Here is a 15,573-nt window from a genome sequence, read left to right as displayed (position 1 = left end):
CCCTCAAGTGAATTGTTGATCCTTTGCCCGTTCAAGGATCGCGTGATTAGAAACCATTTACACAAAAACTGTGGGCGAACGCAGGCGTTCCAGTCCGGTCACGCTTACCATCAACAAACAATGCTGAGGGCGCTGGGTGGGGTGGTGGGAAACTGGGCATATCATCCAGCACGCGGAGCAAGGAGTTGATCTATTAGTGGTTGGTTTAATGGTCAATTGCGGCAAGACTATGCACATACTCACACACCCACACGAAGGGAGGAAGTTGAACTTCATTCCCCATTCGTCGCCCTCCCGCCCTGATCTATTATGTTTTTTTTTTGTTTCAGTGGCGATGCGTGAGTATGTGCGATAATTGACACATGTTGCTTGCGGTTGTACCATTTGCCGGTTAGTTTTGGGGTTAGTTTTCCGTGAGAATCGTTCAGTTGGCGGGTTCGCGCGTGTGTGCGTGGGCAGGTTGGGGAAGCAAAGTTCAACTAATTTTGCCTCCCATCCCCTGATAGATGTTTCGACGGAGAGTGAACTCTTGGCGGGTTTTGTAAGGGAGGTACCAACGGGAGAAAGTGATTCATTTTTAATGCAGGTTAGGTTTTTGCTACCTATCACCATCCTCTTTCCCCTTGGATTGATAGCTCGGGGTAAAATCCAATTAGTAGGCTTGACCGCAAGCAACGTTTGCTATGAGGTCGTGTCGTTTGGCCATTGTGCAGTAGTGGAATTGTCGATAGCGTTGGGCACGCGTTCAGAAATCGATGATAGGTATTTGAGCCTGGCGACGCTTTGGTCTTTTTTAAGGTTACGATTTAAGGAGTTGTTACGAAGAGTGGTGGGTCCTCTGGAGTGTACTTACGACTCCGATTCCTACTCCAGTTATTATTAACCGGTGTCGAAGTCGGCTGGAATCAGAATCAAAATAGTGTTGCAGTTACCCGAAGTCCGTCAGAGTTGGACCGGCGTTTCATATTGTTAAGTTTTTTCGTCTTTTGCTTTGTTTGTGCACTTTCTAAACAGACGTTTGTAGCTTAGCGACAACAACAATGCTTTGCGACTGAGCGACCCCGACCAACTCGCGATGAGTTCAACTATGGACTAGTGATGGGTTAAGTTGGCCAAGATCCGGAGTCGACTCCGATCATTTCGGAATCCACTCTGGAAGGAAGCTTGGGAAGCACCCAGCATTATTCGGAGTGGTTATGAATCGTCCAGAATCGCCCGGAGTCGTTCGGGGTCGTCCGGAGTCGTCTGGAGTTGTTCGGAGTCGTCCGGAGTCGTCTGGAGTTGTTCGGAGTCGTCCGGAGTCGTCCAGAGTCGTTGGGAGTCGTCCGGAGTCGTTGGGAGTCATTGTTCGGAATCGGTTACAGTCAAAGTCGCCCGGAGTCGATCGGAATTGCCCTTTGAAAAAAAGCCTATATACGAAGTGCACGCGCAAAGTTAAAGAAAAAAAAAAAACACAACGTAATCGATCTGTCTGATCATTAGAACATTACACCGGACGGCTCCTGTTGACTCCGACTACGGTCGACTCTGATCGACTCTGGACGACTCCGAATGACTCCGACTCCAGCCGACTGCAGACGCCTCTGACGGCTCCGAACGACTCCGGACGACTACGGACGATTCCAAACGACTCCGGGCGACTTCGTAAGACTTCGAACGACTCCGGACGACTCCGGCCCGAACTGATGGTTCGGATTTAGACGGAGTTAGAATCGGACTAACAATAGCCGGAGTTGGATCGGAGTCATGGGTGCGCTACAAAGAGCACATCACTACTCTGGACGGTCGAAGTCGTGCCGATGCCTCCAGACGACTCTAACTCAAAATGACTTCAACTCCTAATTCGAATAATTCCTCCAAATGACTTCAAATGACTCCGGACAATTCCGAATGATTCCGCACGGCTACGGACAATGCCGGCGATTTTTTGTAGGGTCGGAGTCGATTCGGATTCCCATTTCATGTATCTAATAACAAGTTCCAACAAAGCTACCAACATTTACTGTGAAAGTTTAATCCACTAAGAAGTCCCGTATTCCGTGCATTTAATCTGACCTTGTGTCCTACAAGTTGCAACGTAAACATACGGTCTTTGACATGTTCGGTAACCAAAGAAAAAAGAAAAAAACAAACCTGGCCATCATGTCATCGAATGACTGTCACTATCACAGCTGCCCGGTCGCAGCACCAGCAGCAGCTGCCTTACCGACCGAATGTGACCGATAATGCGTTATTGACTGTTTGACTTGCCGCTGTCGACGTACCGTGTTCGCCGTGTCGTCGATACACACGTAACCACACAAAAAGGGCACGGAACGTGTGCAAACCCGTGCAAGAGGATCCGAGCAATCGGAACGGTGCGACCGACGTGCGTTTTGCTAGCGTCATGCATAAAATATAGCCGATTAAGGGTAAATATTTAGATAACTGGGCACCCAAACCACCCCTTCCCTCCCACCCCCTTTCCGCTGCCGGGCAGGACGTGTGGTGTATCCGTCCGGCTCGATGCAATGGGTGTAGTGTGTCGAATGAAACGAGGTTTTCATCGGGCAATCAACCTTGTGCAACGATAAGGCGTGCATTCAATAATGCGTCACTTTAGGGCAGGCCAATTTTGTAAGTGTTTAGAAATTATATCCTTGTAAAATCTCAATGCCTAATCCTAAGTTAATTCGCATTGTATACTCCCAAATAATGGCGCTGTGAATTGATTTCGCGTTGCATTGCACAGCAACGATTCCTTGTACTGACGTTAGCGATTGTTTATTTGCTTTCCTAAACCATCACAACAGGCGCTCCTGTTGGGGAAGGGGTTTGAAAGGGTAACACGGGCAGATGAATCGAGGAAAAAAGTGTAAATCGAATGGAAACGCGGCAGAAAGAGCGGCTGCGAGCGGTAGACCATTGTTTACATAGTCCCCACATAGTCCCTGTCACAGGAGCCGCCAGCAGGGAGCTGTGTAGGTGTATAAATTTCTCCATTACCATCACCCCTTCCCGGCTGGGATGGTATTTGTTAGCAAACGTCATCAAAATAGGGCAACGCGCTATCCCACTCGCCTTCATAAATCAAGCGCCGGTAGTGAAGAGTTCGCCATTGTGGTAGGGTCCAGCAGCAGTTCGGCGGAAGGGTTACAGAACCGTCTCGGCTCGGCTGTCCAATGTGGTCACAGCACACATTGTGCCGGCCGTGGGGATGATTGCGTACATTAAACACGGCCAACCAACCACCGCTGGTTGGTGTGGCAGGTAAACAATTATAATACATTAGCCTAACCCACCGGGTGGTAAATTGTTCGATTTGTTGCCGTTTTTTCCTGCCTAGCTGCGCTATTATAGGTGGATTGTTTTGTTTCGGTGGGCGATTTATTGTTTGGTCTGGGTGTGTGTGTGTGCGTGGAGCGCAATCCAAAAAAACAGGCGCTCAAGGACGGGCGCATTTGTCTGTTGATTTATGTGAACAGGGAGATTTAAAAATAGATGTGCAGGTTTAAAATGATGCAAGAAGAATTAATAAGAACAACATTTAATTTATATTTCTATTTTACGAACATTTGTTTGGGTATTAGGAGAATTATTGGAGAATCATCATTAGAGTCAAAAACAGTGTAGTTTGTAAGTTAATACCAGAATGCGCATCGGTGTGTTGATTTATTGGGAAAGTATTGATTTTCCCCAATTCATTAACTTATCAAGACCCGCAAGCTAACCCCCTCGATCCCTATCTCATACAGGCACCTGCCATATCCCTAATATATGGCACCGGAGGCAATGCGAAGGGGATTGCTGGCATTAGGTTAGCGCATGTGATAGTATGTGAAAATGTCACCGCCATCGTCACAAGGAAGGGGGATTTTCATCGTTAGGTTTTTCTTCGAATGGTAAAACCGCGCGCCACAATCGATGACGATAGACGGTGTGCGGTATCTCGATACGTGTTGGAATTGGGTTACGAAATTGATACCTCAAGTCCATAACTCGATCGTTGGCGCAGAGAGGCGTTTGTGACGGGGCGCGTACACTCGCTATGGCATTTTTGTTTTCCCTCTGCATTCTTTTTTGGGTAGGACGATTAACTAAGTGTGCTTAGTGGTAAACAATAACTCAGCACCTAGAGAGAAACGGAATGGAATGAAGTGAAATGTAAAATCGAACGATTTCTCACTCTGGTAGCACTGCATTTCTGTTTTTGAGCTCCATTTGATGATCGTGCGAAAGTAAACGTGAATTGTTTAGAGGTTTATGTTTATTTCACGTTTTTTAAATCAAAATGTGTCACTTTGTTCAGAGAAAGAATGAATACTACATTCCGCTACAAATTACACTAAAATAACATTTAAAACTAATATATTTTACTCATCATTTTACTCATCATCATTTTACTTTTGCGATGCGTTTCTGGTGTTTCTTTTGTGTCAGCGAGGAGAAGCAAAATTATATATTTAATATTAACAGCAGAAACAGTTATAGTTAATTGAGGAATTGGATGTTATTTTCTTACATACGTTTATTTGTGGGAATTTTGTAAGATATCGCCAAAAACAATATTTCACGATCACTAGATAACTAATTTGATTAGAGATGGGTAACTCTGATTTCGATTCATGAATCATAATGAATCTTTGATATGAAAGAATGAATCTAATCCTTATTAGGATTCATGAATCTATAAAGATTCGCAAATCTCTAAAGATTCATACATATCTGAAGATAACGATGAAATGATGTATAGAGCTTAATTATTATTGATAACTGCTGTAGGGAGTCATGCATCTCTTTAGTTTAATAAATGTATAGAGATTCATGAATCGTATGAGACACATGCATCTGTTGAGATTCTGAGGTAGTTCAATATTTCAAAATGTTTTGGTGTAACGATAGTTGATTTTATCAAATATACATGAATCATGAATCTTAATGGATATTCATGGTCTTTAGAAAAACATGAATCACTACAAAATATTCACAAAACACTACAATAATTTTGATATTTTTTCTTTCTTCATTTGGTCCTTAAACAATGTTGATTTTTATGAAAGTTACACTTCACTCAACAATAGTTTTGTATTTACCAAATGAAAGGGTGAAAAGGGCATTTTGAATTATTTTTCTCTCTCGCTGAATCAAGATTGTACATCGTGTTATTAGTAAAAAAACCATCACCAGATTAACCAAGCAATATGTTTTCAATGAAGTCATCTTCCTCGGCAAAATGGGATTATTGACAGCCAGCAACTCATGCCTTGTATGGCTACCCCCACTGTGATGTATTTATTTACCATAGCACTGTCCATGGGAAAGGAACAGTATCCGTTTCGGAGATGTTTTCAATAAAATTTCACCAAAAGAAGATGCTGGTGCAATCATATTCACGAAATTCCTGTAGGGAGGCCTGCAAAGAAGCGCTCTCCTTACCCACAATAGTTGCATTTGCTTAAAAATTACACCACGCAGCAAGACATTCAACGCGCTTTCTGGGCCGTGTATGGTGTGGCTTGTGCGAAATGTGAAAACGTCGATCCAGCAAAAGTATTTGTTTACGACGATTCGTTCCACTACACCGAAACAGAGCGCTTCCACGTGTTTTGTATCGCTTTCTGCTGGCCATTACACTTTCTCGTACTCTGTCATGGCGACAATTTCTAGCACTGAGGTTATGTGAGTAGTGTGAGTTGAACAATTGTCGAAAGAATAAAAATTTAGGAAATGATGGGAAACATCACATCGTATAAAAACTATTTTGAATAGTTTTGCTCTAACTTCTGCACATGATATCGATTGAAACTGTGCATGGAAAGAGGCACAACATGTATCGTGATTGTTGACATTAACGTCGATATCGTTCCATTAGCATATTGTAGCCGCAGCCGCAGACTGCGGTCGTCATTGTGTGTTTACTTTGTCGATTGGCAAGATAGCGCCAGTGTGTGTTTGTATGTATATGTAAGGGTTGAATGCGATTGAAAACCCTAACCTCCCCCCTTTTGCGTTACTAGATCCTATCGGACGGGGTTCAGTCGTGCGCGATAGCATGAGCCTACTGCGAATTAATATTTTTTTGGGGCCATCTTTTGTGACACGATGACTGCTTTTTCACCCTTTATTTTTTATCACACAAACTGTCACAGGTTTCCACATAATCAGCACGATCAGCTCGAACGTGGCGACGGTGGTGGGCTGAAGGGGAAATGCACCAAGGGACAAGGGAGAACTGCGCTCCCCTCCATGCCCATATCTGTCTTTTCGCCCGGGACTGTGTAATGTAAGCAATTTTCCAATTTTCATCCCTTTTTCCCGAAACTCAACACGTGTGCGAGGGGGCGCGGAATGGGAGTCGCCTTTCGGGGACAAGCTTTTGCATGTGCGCTATTAATACATTTCCACACGACGCACTCCGGGTCCGGGCTGCGGTAGGCAGGGGCGTATATGAACGGCAAATGCAACGTTTACTGTAGCCCCCCTCCACATCCGCTTGAACCGTCGCTGCGCTGCAGCAGCTTTGCGAAACCATGATGCACCAGGGCGAGGTCCCCGGGAACGGTGCTAGTGGGTAATAAAAATTGTGATTTTTTACTTTTTTGTGCATGTTGTGCTGCTGTCGTCAGTTATTGCGATGGGTACTGTAAAACCGAAGTACACCCCTTGCCTGCTGCTGCTTCTGCAAACTTTTTTGGGGCAAGTGTGTCTGGGTAGAAAGTGCGTGGACATTTGCGCACGCTTCCCAAAGAGATTGGTGTGGTGTGATGTCTTTCCTTGGGTGTTTCGCGTGAAAGTGCATCCGTTGATGGATTGCTGCTGCTGCATGCAATCGAAGTGAAATGTGGGAAAGATGACATGTTTTCGAAAAGTTTGTATGCAGCAAAATTCCTATCGCATTTTATTGTACTGTACGGGTACAAAGGCATGCATATCGACATGAATTTTGCCTGTAAATAGCAAGTGTGAAGAGTATTTGAGTAATAAAGAGGATAAGAATTTTTGCACGAAATTCTTCCATTTTAAATATTTTTTATGAATTATGCCAGGCTTTTTTGCTATTTGTTGATAAAACACTAGGTAACGGGAATGCTCATCAAATCTTCAAAAATCGTTTGTGGCAAAAAGCGATGCTTTTCGTTTCATTTTTATTTCATTTATTTAATCCAATATCCGCCATCAAGGCTAAATAAAACCGACTTAAAACTAATTAAAAACTAACAAATAAACAAAATCATTCATGAACAACTAAGCCTAACTAAACTAGTCTTGACCTAGCAAAACATAAAAGAAAAAAAAAACACAGGTAGAGCGTAGCGGCTATCATAAACTTACTGAAAAAAGAGAGTAACTGAAAACTAAGAAGAGGAATTAAAGAGAATTAGAAGAAAAAATACGGTTACGGAAAGAGTTGAGAGAGGAGTCGAAATCAAAGAGATAGTAAAAGAGGTTAAACAACCTGAAACAGGATAGAAGTAATCATTGAAAGTATATAGAGTATGTCGTGTTTCAATTGACAGAGGATCACGTGGACGAAGAGAACGAGAGGGAACATACAGCGAGATGGACGAGAGTAAATCAGGAGCATCAGTAGCATCATCAGTAGTTTTTATTCATGTTTTAATGTTTAACCAGTACGTTTTACGGAGTTATATTTATTTTTTCATTAATTCATTGGTTGAATCATTAGTTCCTAATGTTAAAACTTCGCACTAATGAAACAGCGAAGAATAAATCTGTAAAGCAGTTCAGCACCTTTTGAGTAAATAACTCGTCATTCGTCACAGTAAACGGTGACTCACACAAAACTCCGTAAGCCAGCTTGAAGGGTGTGTAGGTGCATGTGCAATAATTGAAAACATGTGCCAAACGTTAAAAACGGGGTGGGACAATAATACTCCGTCGGACTTTTAATGAAGCAAAATGGAGCAGGTCCTCCATCCATTCAGAGCACGGTAGCGCGCGCCTCTGAATGTTTGTTTAATATTGGTCTAAAGATAGAACCATCCGCCCAAAACACATGCGCTTGTGTCGTCCAGCAGGGGCAGATCTTTGGAAGGTTTTGAAGTAAAAATTTGCGCTCTGGGCGAAGTGTCTGCAGGCGATGCAGGAGGACGACAGAGGAGTAGAACAGACGGCACATGTTCTTCATCTTCCACATGTTTCCTGTGTGACTGAAACAGGCGTCGATTAAATGCTAAAGTTTGGGTATTTGTTATTTATTTTGCTTTACTTTCCTTTAATCGTGTTAACGCACGATTGTAGAGACATAAAACGACACTCTCCAAGACATAAAACTAATGAAAGATTCTCGTTTTCTTTCAATCCGTCACACACCAGTAAGAAAGAGACTAAAAATTGATGAATCTGAGCAGCCCTGCCGACGCACGGCAGTTTACAGCCAGTTATCGCGGAGGGTGTACCCATTTTGGGAGATTCCAATAAACACAACAGTCAATGTTTTGTGGTGCCTCCCAGAGGGAATCATAAACAACAATTTTCATGTTTTTTCGGTATTGAAAAGGCGCAATAACGAATTCAGTCACCAGGGAGTGAGAAGTGTGCCGTGGGTGGCCCATTGATACTACTGAAAAGAATCTCTTTCGAGAAGGCGATGATACCCGCCCATTCTATCCGCTCGTACTCGCCCCGTTGTGACAACAGCAGGATGTGCCACTGGGACGTGGAGTTGGTAGTTTTAATTGAAAATTAATTCAAATTAATTGTGTACCGTAATGAATTCGATTATGATGAGCAGCAACGAGGGGTGGGAGCTGCTCCTACTTTCGAGTGAATCACATTAAATCTGGGCAGTTATGATGGTTGGTTAGTCAGTTGGTTGGGGGTGTGGATCGATATGATTGTTCACCCTAACCCACCCGCTCGCAGGAGGTACCGGGAACGGAAAGCCGAATGCATTAATGGCGGGGCGGGGCATTTGCCTAAGGTGTGGAGAGTTTTAATTGACTTTCTTCATCAATTGGCAACTATTTTCGTTTCATCAACACCACTGCTCTCGCGTGTGTTGATAAAGTTTACCCCTCATTCGGCGTTTGCCTAGAATCTATCAACAATCAGCCGTGCGTAATTGCTTGCCAAGGATGAGGTGTGACTGTGCGGCGTGCGGTTTGCGTGTGCTGTACGACGTTGCCGGGGTAGGAGCGGAAGGTGGGTTTCCCTAATTTTAAAACAACTTTTCCGTTCACATCCTCCCGCCAACACCCTTCGACTTTTTCTGCCCCAAAAACAACTTTACCCGGAATGAGGTTTTCGCCTCATCTGTGAAAATGATAAATTTAATCCTTTTTGGTTTTTGCGCTTTCCCCCAGAGGTTGTGTTGTGATTATTATTTTCAAAAAACGTTAATGGCGTGCGATCAACAGGGAAAAGCGTCGTGATTTTGTGGGTGTGTGTGTTGTGTGCGTGTGTTGCGAATGTGTATGTAATTTATTGAGAAACCCGTTTTTGAAGTTGGAAAACGTGAGCGCGCGTGTGTAATACTCGTGTGTAACTTATCAATTTAGGTTTTTTATGCGTTTTATTTAGCGGTGAAGTAATTTCTTCCCTTTCCTTTTTCAAGCGCCTGTTTGAGCACAGGCTTTCTCTTTGTCACCTGTTTGATTAATTACAGTTGGGGAACAAGTTTTTGGTTGCGCTTGATTGGAAGAATACTTTTTTAAATTTTTCATAAAGATATGCAAAAGCTTTTCAGCTGCTGGCGTTTTGCGAGAATACCGTTTCTAACGAATGTTCTGTGCTTGGTAATTGATGGTATACTTGGGGGAAAAAGGATGATATTACATTTTCACACATCATACAGTGACGGCAACCTAAAGTCGGACACCTCATATTTTCACGTAGCATCTCAATGTTGGGCAATATGGTGCTGAAATTAAATACTTATAATAATTAGTCATTGATCTTATTAAAAAGGCTACATTGGTACTTCATGTGCGCACTTAAAAATCTAAGTTTCGAACACCTGTTCCAAAAATTAACAAAACGGATATGCTTGGTGTTTCATGAATTTTAAAGATATCGGCCTGATATTGTGCACCAGCATAGTCAAATAGTATTTAAATCAAAATATGAAGACAGTGGGCAAATACTAAGATTCAGGAAATATACGGAAGTCTCGAAATCAGCACATATTTTGGGTAATGCACGAGAAAAACTAGGTGTTTGAGTAACCACCACTGCACATAATTTTGGGAATTTAATTATTTCAAATCAATTTATAATCTCAAATGATTAAACGGAATGAAATAATGATTTAAATGAAATGTGTGTTTCAAATATTGTAAAGCTATAAGGGATTGGTCCTATCTAGCTACCGGTTGGTCGTAATTAGATCCAACATCATGAATTTTGTGTACTAGGAAAGAGCTCGTTTTCGTTGTGAATGAATGCTGGGTTTAGTGGTATGTTTAGAGTTTGCTTGAATCCTACAACGAAATCGATGCTGAATGTTTATGTTAAGCGGTTAGTTGTGATTTAATGTGTTTCCTTTTTCGGCACTGCTGCGATTTAAAAACGTTTTCTGTTGATTCATTCTCCCAGTTTACATTGGAACAGAATCATATGCTATTTCAGCTCAGTTACCTTTTATTCGAGTTTTTACTTCTTACTAATACCGCTACAAAACTGCAATGGACCAACTTTAGCACGTATCTAGATCAATGGGAGCACTTGTTAGTGGAGGAATGCTAATCGGAATCGCATTGTTGTACTTTGTTTTCCTCCATACGAGGCAAATCTATGAATGGATCTCGATTGCGTTTATTTATACCGATTCGATGCTACGCTATATTTACAAACTCGATCAAATGGAGGTCGAATGCCGCTTCGAACGCGCTCGTGTCGCTCGTACAATCCATTCAATATTTTTAGTTATATGTTTTCGTTTTTCGTTTGTCGTTATGTTTGCACCCCGAGTTGCCGCCCGATTTCCCTCGTTCTGCCAGCCGTTCTACCTCCGCTTGGCGCGGCGTAGGATAATTTTCAACGTTCATTGACTCGTACGGTTGCAAACGGTCGCTATCTGTCAACAGAAGGCGCTTGAAGAACCGTAAAAAATGAGCAACAAGACCACTTTCTTCTACTAGCCTTGCCATACCCGTGTTAGAGGAAAAATGTATGTGTGTGTGTGTGTCTCGCAATTTCTTGCGTCGTAGCAGTAGTTCCCGCCTGTCGGTTCAATGATGTGTACCGTAAGTCGGCCTCATCCCAAATCATGTCCCTTACCCTTGTGTGGTCGCAAAGGGGCAAAGAAATGAGCAACAAGAAACAAAATAGGAAAAGAAAAAAAAAAGAAAAACGACATCGACTATGGGCCGCATACGGTGACATATCTGTTTCATGTTCCTTATTTTTAGGGGCAACTTGTTGCGCGTACATCGGGGCGGGACGGCTTTCTCCACCCGCCGTTTAACGCCGGCTGCTCTTCTAGGCAGCGTGGATAAATGGGTGCTATTCCTGATTCCAATAAGGGAGAGAGGGGCTTAGATGTGTGTATGTGTTTGTACTTTTTTGCTGTGAATATCACCGTTTGCGTGGCAGTGGGCTGGTGCGCACCTCCCTGTTACCCAGGGATAATGGTTTAGAGAGATAATAACAATCATAAATTTGTTGTGTTGTATTGCGTTTAGTAGTTGCGTGTGCTCTGCCGTACGGTACGGTGCGACTACGGGAAGGTGCTTCTATGCACGTGGGCGGCGTCGTGTGTTGTGTCGTACCCATGGGAGCCGGCAACCGGGACGACCGAGTTACGATGTCGATATTTTTACGCCGAAATAAACTGCCCCGAAACGACGCAACGGCTAGAACCACAGCATGTTCCCTAAGCTATGTGTGCTGGTTGGGCCTGTCATACTTTTTTTACACCAGCGAGGGATGATTTCATTCCGTCTTTCATTCTTATTTTGGGCAGGGTGGTAGGGGGGGAATGGGGGATCTACACGTCCTGGTCACCGCTGCATTTGCGCGGCTACAATTATTTGTTTGTGAGACGATTCGGGGAACAATAATGTTTGTTGGGATGCGTTTGTTATATTTTTAGGACACCTTTACGTTGCACATTGTGTGCAGTTTCCTCTTGCGATTTTAAAAACATGTTAAAGAAAGAGTTATATGCATAATTTTGAATGAAGCCATCAAATATGTAACATTTTATCAGAATCGATATGGATATTAGTCAACAGGTAGTAAGCATGTTTTATCATAATGTGATTCTGCACTAGTATATTTAAATATCACATATTTATATCAATTTTCTATTATTAGCATATGCTACTTTTGGTAATATTATAAATATCTAGTTTATTAGAACTCCGTATAACAATTCCTCGATATCTGTATTCCATTTTGTGTACCATACGTATACTATAACCATTGATTAATTAGAAAATATACTTTCTGTAGGGAGAAATTATTGTAAAATGTTCTTTATTCCTATATTCTCTATCCTACTATTTATTTGGTGGTTTTTCTTTATGGTATGAATAGATTGATTGAACTATACAAATAAAGTTAAAATATAACTTTCTTGAAATCAAGAAGTACTATTTATACACACTGTATAGCAAACTCTTCCTGGTTCCTGTTTCCGTACGTTTCGTGTCTAAAAGGTACTGGCAGGGTTTCTCAGTTGAGAAAACTGCGCCATGCTACAAATAAATATTATAAATAAATATCTAACATTACCTTCACATTTTTTACCACATTTTGCATCTTGATTACTGATTCTGTGTTTGTATCTATTTTTCATATTTGCATCCTGTGTTTCATTTGTCTCTTGTACAATCTTGACTTGCACCAACTAGCTCTTTCTATTGTAATCTTCTTCTCTCTTGACATACCTTTTTCTCTATCTCTTTTTATGTCTATTTTCGCTCTATAATATAAACTTTGAAGATTTCTACAAATGCTTGTAATAATACGATGATTTTTTAAATCTTTCCTACATTTCTACATACAAAACTGTCTTATTCTGTCAAAACTATACTTTAATGTTTAAATACGCGCGCACACACACACTGTATTGTACTCCACAGTCTCTTACACATGTCAACTGCTGGTTTTTATTAACTAGTCAAATTATTAAGGCTTCGTATTTTGTCTGCTGTGTGTCTGTCTTTCCATATCTTCATCTTGTATAGCCTTACTTTACACATAGCTCTCCTTTTCTCTCTTTCTCTCTCTCTCTCTCCCTCTGTTTCTCTCTCTGTATATCTATTCTTTCGTCATCTTTACTCACTTCTTCTCTATTCCACTGTCTTCTACGCTCTGTATACTGTTTCTGCGCTCCTTCTAGTAATACGTTTTTTCTTAAATCTACGCAAAACACATCTTTCTACCAACACACATACTGTGGTGCACATGTTTTGCTTGCTGTGGTCATGTTTCTTAGCTTTGCATAGCTATCCTTCCTCCATACTGTTCGTACACGAAAGTGGACCTCTATTCTCTTCTCTCCTTAGAATACGTTGAAACATGTTCCAGTGCCCTCTAAAATTCCACAATTTTTTTTCTTCTTTTTCTTCTTTGTCCAGTTCGCCCAACACGCACACAAACAGAGAGAAAGAGAGAAAGAGGGAGAGTGAGAGAAAGATGAAGAATGAGAGAGAAATGATCAAAGAATGAATTATGCGTTAGTGTGTGTTTGTGTGGTAAGGCATAAGCGACGTGTGTTTGTGCCATAAGAACGCTGAGTCGTTTAGTCAGGCACATGGCTGGAACTTATTACTATCCTTCGATCGATTTCCACCGAAAAAAAATGCACCACACGAAACCGAATAGCGCAATGAAACTGATACGCGTGAGTGCAATTTGCACCAAAAACTATCAAAATCTGTGTCTGTGTTGGCCACAAACATCATCCGCATGACAAAACTGAGCCCAACGATGTCGATCCTGTACGAGCAGCAGCATCAATAGAAGAAGAAGTAAAAAAACTCCACTCTTTAAATTGATGGAGGCGCCCTGCCTTTTGCACTTAGCCCAGTCCCGTTTAACGCTCTCTCCTCCACTTCGTTATGTACTTTTCCCAGTTGCGAACGATGCCATCATAGAACCTTTTTTGTTTTACTTATCCCTGTAGCTCCTGCTCTTGCTCTGATCACCCAGTCTGCTTTCAATGCCTTTACGACCACGTTTTGATGTCATGTTCGCAACTTCTTCGCGAGACTCACATACACACGCGCGGGCGCGCTATGTTTATTCATAAATTCCTCCTTAACCTTCGCCAACTCCAACCACCCTCTCGCCCCTTTCCCACAAAGGGGTGCCATGATCATTCTGCTGAAAGTGAAGTTGGTTGCGTGAATTCCATGCACAAGATTTGCACAAGCTCCTACTCCTTCCCTCTTCTTTTCGATCCTCCAGTGTCTCCGCGATCTCCTTTACACGCGTGTCGTTGTGTGTTAGTGGGCGCTTTTGTTATGCGCTATCTTTCACCCTCCCTTTTACCACTCCCTCTGTAAGTTGAAGCAAGGGGCAGCTGACCGACTGCTGGTGTGATCGTGAGGCTTCTTTTGTGGTTGTCCCTTTGGTAAAGATATTTTGGCCAACACCAACACCAAAAATTCTCTCTCTTTTGCGACGATCACAACGACGACGACGACGACGACGAGAAGTAATGTGCGATAGTTCGGATGTGCAGCAGCCTGCAGAGCAGCGACATTTGTGTGTTTGGGCCAGTTTCAGCGTGATGATGTAGTTTCCATTTCCAAATTTCAGACAACAGGCTTTAAGCGATCGGAAGTAAACGTGATGCCTTTCCGCTAATTGATAGTATCATTAAAGTGTTTTATGGTGTACAACATTCTCATGATTGTCATGTTTTATGCTTACAGTTTGTTAAATTTGTTACCTTAGCCAAGAGTTTGATTTTTAGCTATTGACACATCCAGTTTGTAATTAAAGAAAGAGGCAGACAAATAGCTCATAATAATTCCAGTGTCGAGAGTGTGTGGTAAAAGAAAGTGGTGACAAAATCCTAAAGTGTATTCTTGTAAAACAAGGGCCATCATCGGCGATTGCACACATAGATTGCGTGCGTGTAGTAAGTTAAAGATTTTAACAGGCCGCGCAGCAGCATCCAATTGCGATTCGACGGAAGTTTCATCTCGCTCTCAAGTGTGTCCAGCTTCGTCAAAGAGTGTGTCAGTGTGTGCAGCTAAAGAAATCGTTCAATTGCTTCAGGAGGGGCTAGCTCTAGCTGCGTGTGTGCGCGCGGACCCAACAGGACTGTGACTGTGCGGCGTGAGCCAACGAGTGTGGAAGGAGATCGTCGGCGAGAATCGGTTGAAATAAGCATCAAGACAATCGCGCACCGAGCGGGCACATTTATGTGCAAACAATCTTAAACACGTTGGGTAAGCTGCCTATGAATGTCACCTTCCCGAAACCCCCTATTGCTTATTCTAGCTGTAATTTAATTCATGAAAGTACACACAATAGAAAAGCACAGTCTTAAAGTATTTAAAGATATAGTTTTCAATGTCTTGTTCGCGGATGAATGGCATAATTTTACATCAAACGTGTACATTATACGGTAAGACAACGGAACATATACGATTTCTGTACAGCGACAGTATG

The 15,573-nt window shown here is 42.3% G+C and overlaps 1 protein-coding gene across 8 annotated transcripts in view; it reads left to right on the top strand.

Moving 5' to 3' along the window:
• The window catches only part of LOC120952998 (polypyrimidine tract-binding protein 1), a 225,712-nt gene that overhangs the window by 3,972 nt on the left and 206,167 nt on the right, over positions 1–15,573 (top strand). For 4 of the 8 annotated variants that reach the window (XM_040372637.2, XM_040372636.2, XM_040372635.2 and 1 more), the window contains exon 2: positions 14,829–15,350. The exons of 2 other annotated variants lie outside the window; for them this stretch is intronic. The gene's annotated coding sequence lies outside the window, so the exon portion shown is untranslated. Of the gene's footprint in view, positions 1–13,526; positions 13,644–14,828; positions 15,351–15,573 lie in introns of all 8 variants that reach the window. 2 more of the 8 variants (XM_049606474.1, XM_049606472.1) reach the window with 1 other exon arrangement.

Source organism: Anopheles coluzzii, chromosome 2 (assembly GCF_943734685.1).
Source record: "Anopheles coluzzii chromosome 2, AcolN3, whole genome shotgun sequence".
Taxonomy (NCBI): domain Eukaryota; kingdom Metazoa; phylum Arthropoda; class Insecta; order Diptera; family Culicidae; genus Anopheles; species Anopheles coluzzii.
Note: the sequence above shows the minus strand (reverse complement) of the source record. Positions and strands in the feature narration are given on the sequence as shown.